Source organism: Artemia franciscana, chromosome 4 (assembly GCF_032884065.1).
Source record: "Artemia franciscana chromosome 4, ASM3288406v1, whole genome shotgun sequence".
In the NCBI taxonomy this organism is placed as follows: domain Eukaryota; kingdom Metazoa; phylum Arthropoda; class Branchiopoda; order Anostraca; family Artemiidae; genus Artemia; species Artemia franciscana.
In genome coordinates this window covers 42,413,561-42,419,618 of record NC_088866.1, presented here as the reverse complement: position 1 = coordinate 42,419,618, position 6,058 = coordinate 42,413,561, and positions in this window count along the sequence as shown.

Below are 6,058 nucleotides of genomic sequence, written 5' to 3'. Positions count from 1 at the left end.
GTACATCAACAATTATAGATCAACAGGTCATAATTTTTAAAGCAGTGGTTCAATAATAATAGAATATCAACTGTAATGCTTTAGGTCACTCAGTTTGCTGTGACTGAAGATTGTACTAGCCCAAAGAGTTATCAAAGGCTTCTGTCCTCTATCTCTTGCTTCTTGGTGTAATTGTCTTAAATTTAGGCTTTTGAAAACATATGAGGGGTAACTAGGCCGAAACATTAAAACAACGGCAGAGATGATCTAGTTCATCTTAAATTTGCTTTCCATTTTCAATCTTTTTTTCTGCTTTGATCGTGGGGTATTGAAAAATGTATCCTGTACGCTATTCGTCCATAACTTGAAATTTTCAAGTGACCTGATATTTTCATGAGAAATTTGTTCTGCTACTCCTAGCTTAATTTTTGGCATCTTGACCTTTTGATTGGTCATATTAAACAATTTCAGGAAACGTTATCCCCCTTTCCATGGTCAAAAGCTGGCTTTCAACGAAAATAGAAGGATTTTTCTCTAGTGTATAGTCTTCTACTAACGCAATAATTCGCTGATTGGGCTCAGTATTTGTTGGTGCTAAAATCTGAATGCAAGTCTCTGCCTCTATTGTTACCTTGTTATTGAGCTATAATTCACATTTTTGGCAAGGATCAATATCTTGCAAAGTTGTGCAATTAAAATCCCATTTTATTGCGGGGCTAGTGATTTTTATTTCATTACTAGTCGGATTCCAAATTATACCATATTTTCGCAATGTAAATACCCCTGGTATGCATGAAAATGGCAGTTTCCTGCAAATAGTCTCAGGTCAAGTTTTTATTGAATTTACTTCAAAGTTACCCAAGATCGATACTTTATTTTATCATTAAACCAAAAACAGATGACAAGCCTTCCTGTAATCTATTGGTAATAGCTCCCTCTATATTCAATCAAAGCGATCTGTTAAATCGTTTCAATTTGTTACCCGGTTTTGTCTGTTTTGATAAAACTACAGTCAGCTCAAACTATACAACGAAATATAACAAAAGGAGAGCATAACAGTAATCGGGGTAAAATGTGAGTAAGATTTTTGAAGGAAACTCAGGAGGACGGGTCAAGAAGCTTTTTTGGACGAGATTGGAGGAGTCAAATGGCGATTGAAAGCGATTTCATAAAGAAGGCAAAAGAGGAGACCAAAGGACAAATCTGAAAAGACCGGGGATCACCTGCTATTAATGCAGAAAGCCTAATCATTATGCATCTGAATGTCGTACCAGAATCCGTAATGGAGACAGAGGTTATAGAGGATATGGATACCAAAGGCAGGAAAATCAGACACATTGTAGACCCAGAGGAGAACAATCCACAGAGTCTCCTCGAGGAACTGGCAAAGGACGATTTTTCAGACCATTTAGCCTAAACAGGGACATCCCAGGACCAAGCAACACGTACACACATGGGAGATATGGAGGACATTTTGTTAGATAATTCATCCTCAGAAACCAAAGAATTGCTCTGGCAAATGCAGCAGATGAGTCAAGGGACGATCCTACAACCAGCTCATTATGGCCAAACTACATATCAGGAAACGATCATGGGTGAATTTAAACAAAAAGCCTAGCCTTCGAGGGTCAAAAAGGCAGCGAGTCACATTAGACCCTTAAACAGTCTTCAATGTTGCAATTTTAGCAATTCGACAAATTTACCCACAGTTCGTTGTTTTAGTATAGAGTGTCTTAAAAATGTACCTTGTCTAGCTGATACGGGGGCTTCGACTTGAATGATCAGAGAGGAAATATTTAGCAAACCACCGTCAAATATACAAAATAAAATTCAAAAATGTACGAATAGCCTAACATAAGTCAGAGGTCATCAGTTCAGTATTTTAGGTGAATGCTAGTTAAAACTTCATACAGATAAAGAAAGGATCATCGTACGGATGATTATTTGCAGGAAACAGCCATTTCTGCCTGAATTTAAGACAATTGGACCAAGAGGCCAGAGACAGAGGACAGAAGCCTTTGATAATCTGGCAATATAGAAAGAAGTTAAACGAAGTGGCCCATTGCTAAGATACATATGTACAGGAAATGCTTGATATGGTGATGGATGAAGATATAACAGGGGGAAGTGTGAGCATATATGAATAGATCACTGTAAATGAGCATATGGAAGCCGAAAAAAAAGTTGTAAATAAATTACTTAGGAAAGAAGTGAAAAGACCTTGATGAGGTCATTTCAAAAAAAGTATCTGAAGGACAGCAATATTTACGATAAAAGACACAGGGAATATTAGTTAAAACTTACTAGATTCACCATAGGTAATACATTACAGAAGAGAGCGTGGACATATTCAGAAGAGCCGTATTGGTGCTCGCGGAGGTTTTCTGTTCTCTTAAACTGCGAGGAAAAGGCAATACGAGTCATGCACTTCCCATGTGATCTTCCTTCGTTCAGTATTTTCCACTAGTAAAGTCAGTGTCAATATAAAATGGACAAATGTAACAATCTATTTCTTTAAAAGTTAATGTAAGATTTAATAAATCTCCTTGCGGTAATAACTTTTTCTTATACATTCAAAAATTCAGGAAGCCATCTATTTTTCTGTGGTGATCTCATTTGAAAAAAAAGAAATGTAAATGGGAATAAAAGACTAAAATCACTTAAATTTTGTTTTACTAAAGTTGAAATTTCTTTCTTTTTAGTTACTTGGGAATTCGGTCTTTCGTACTAAGATCGATACGGGTACTCTGCATCTTAAATTAGATATGGAAAATAAAGATTTTTTTCCAAAGACAAGAGTAAGTGTGTATTTGTCTTGTATGGGCTATTTAACCAAAGCAAACCCCATCGGTGGTATCCCATAAAGACATTTAATCGAAAGGGGCATGCACATTTCATAAGACAAATACGCGTAGAACAAATCAAACAGTGATTGGCAGACACTGGTACTAATAAATCTATAGCATGAACTTTTGGATTAACTGCTAATTATTTCACCAATCTCTAATCAAACCAAAAGACCAACTTTTCTGCGAGATAGTTCCAGCATTAGAGATCTATTAACCCATATGATCAAAGGATTGAACAGAACGAATAACCTTGGAAAAAAAATTACAAAATAATATTGATTATTTATCGTGTTATATATAAATATGATTATATATAATAAATATTTATCGTGTTTTAGCCGATTCGACGCACTTCATCAAACCAAAGAAAAGTGACTGGCTGGAAAAACGTGGGTTTTTGGGAAAGTATAAAAAGTAAAGTTTTCTACTTGTTTTCTCAAGTCATTTGTTGTCTAAAAAGGATATAGCATAAGTAAGTTTGATTTAGTTTCTTACGCGTTTTTATAAATGTTATTGGTTGTCTCATGCTTACACTGCATTTTCAGTTAATACAGTAGTTGAAAGAGAACCTCGGATTTCCTTAGTTTGACCTCGGTTAGGACCAGCACATACCTGTTTAGGCATTCGGGATCAACTGTGGTGCTGCAGCTATCTACGCCTGTGGCTACTAGCACTGGGTGTTTTGAACCTGGTGGCCTCACCTTAACAACCGTTAAGGACCCTTGAAAAAGATTCACGCCTGGTATTGACCGTTGGGCTAGTACAATATTCAGTCGCAGTGAACCGAGTGACCTAAGAGAATTACAATTGATATTCTAATATTATTAAAACACTGTTTGGAAAATTATGACATGTTGATCTATAATTGTTATGCACATAATTGATAACAAAACTAATTATTCTCTTCTATATTACTACAAGATAGAAATTACTAACAACAGAATTAATGAGTAGTGTGGCCATAGGGAGGTCGTCCTGCCCCACACCTCAACAATCAAAATTCAACTGATATTGTTGGCAATTTATTATTTTTATAAATTAATTTTATTTTTAAAGTAACTAGTAGTGTAGCCCTTAAGGTACTAGAGGGTACCCTGCCCAAAACCTCAACAACAAAATGTAAACCGATATTGCTGGTAATTTATTATTTTTTTTGAAATTTATCTCTTTTTTTAAATTAATAAGTAATGTAGCCCTAACGGCACTGGAGGTCACCCACTGGAGGTGTTTGGTGGAACTCTATGACTAATATATAATATGGTCAATAATTACGACGTATAAGTAGAGCATTTTTCAGAGTAAATAATAAAATATAGAAAAAAAACTACCTTTCAAATATTCTATCTAAAACACAAATACTAAAAAAAAATTAGTATAATTAAGAGAATTACAAGAAAAATTAAGAGAATTACTTTTGAACACAAATAATATTATTATTAATTTTAGAAAATGAAAACGAAGCTAATAACGATTTTGATGAGCATTTTTATTCATACAAATGCAGAGGACATCGTAAAACATAAAGTATTATTCAAGCACATTCGCTTCTAACAAGTAACAATGTGTGGAAAATATTTATGAAACTAGATTATAAGCCGTTCAAAACATTATTCCAACAAGTAATGACACTGAAAAAAATACTAACAAATAAAAGGAATCCTTTTTTCAATTCTTAACATCAGACAAAGGATTGCAACCAAGCGAGGATGCACAGAAGGAAGAAAAGGTTATCCTGTTCCCCAACATTCCCCAACTCAGATCAAAAAAAAAAGTAATAAAAAACTTTTATGAAAGAATGGCTGAAATTGATTTTCTCTATTCATTCGTTTGTTCTATATAACGACATGCTCTTTTCAATAATGACTAATGTCTTTTGGAAATTATAATGCTTAAAGTTATATTAGCAATTATTATATTCGTAATTAAATGTAAATATGATTTTAATGTTTTTCCTGGATCATTAGCAATTAGACCGTATATTGTGAAATTTAGATAATATTTAAGGCGTATTCTGCGGTTCAATTTTCAAACAATATTTATTGTTTAGATTTGAAAAAGCTGAAATACCAAATCTTTGAAAATACCAAGTTTACGAAAGCAAAATATAATATCAAATTTTTAAATATCAAAAGAGCATGTCAGTTTTGAATATTCAAACCAGTATCAGAAGAAAATAGTACTCCAGAGCACTAAATCAATCTATAGTTATTTCTTAGATAATTAGAGAAAAATTGCATTTTCAATTTTTTTGCTTTTTTATTGTAATTTACCGTTCATAATAAACAAAGTTATGCTGAATCTAGGTTTTACAGAATCTGCAATTTAAGTCATTTTCAATTGCCACTGCTGAAATGTAGGTAAAGATCGTAGAAATTCTTGAAATCCTTAAAAACAGGCTAAAATCCATGTTAGAATAGTAGAAACAAAGCCTTGATTCTTGTCATTTTTATTATTTGTCATCCTCTTTCTTCTTTCTTATTTTGTTTATGTTCAGTTTTTTCTTGGGTTTTAATTCAATTTAAACTTATAGAATTTTTTGAAGGAATTGACAGAAGCATTACATTCAGAAAAAGAAGAAAAAGAAGAAGAAAGAAATATAAAAATTAATGAAGATCAGAAAAATTAACAAAAACTAACGCCAGCATTTTGTGTATCTTAAATGGCAGTTGTAATGTAAGGTTTTAATTTTGTATATTTAATTTTTGTTTTTTTTTTTGTTTTGGGTGTATATTCGTATGAATATAGTTATGCCAACAATACTTTTCTTAGATTTTAGTGAAATAATCATTTATAATAAAATCAATTACGCCAAAATATTATTTCTGTTTTCCACGTTTCGGTCAAAAATAATGCGCTAAGTATATATCTGTTCATATATAATCATACCATTAAATTACTATTTCTATTTAATTTAATTATAATGACGCTCTGTATACATAAATTGTTTTAAAATTTTTAAATTTGGAACCCCCTAAAATCGCTCAAACTCAGACTAAGAGCTAAATTTAAGAAATATTGTGACCTGCTTTAACATGATTAATGATAGACTTGTTGATCTTGACCCGAAAAAATAACTTAGTACAAAGAGGACCTAAAAGTGTGAAAATGCCCATACTCAGACTTCCTCTAAAGTTGACCTAAAAATGGCAAAAATTATAATTATGGCGGCTCTTCAACGAAGACGAGCTAGAAGAACTCCCTCACTCAAAACACTTAATGACCAAAGCTTT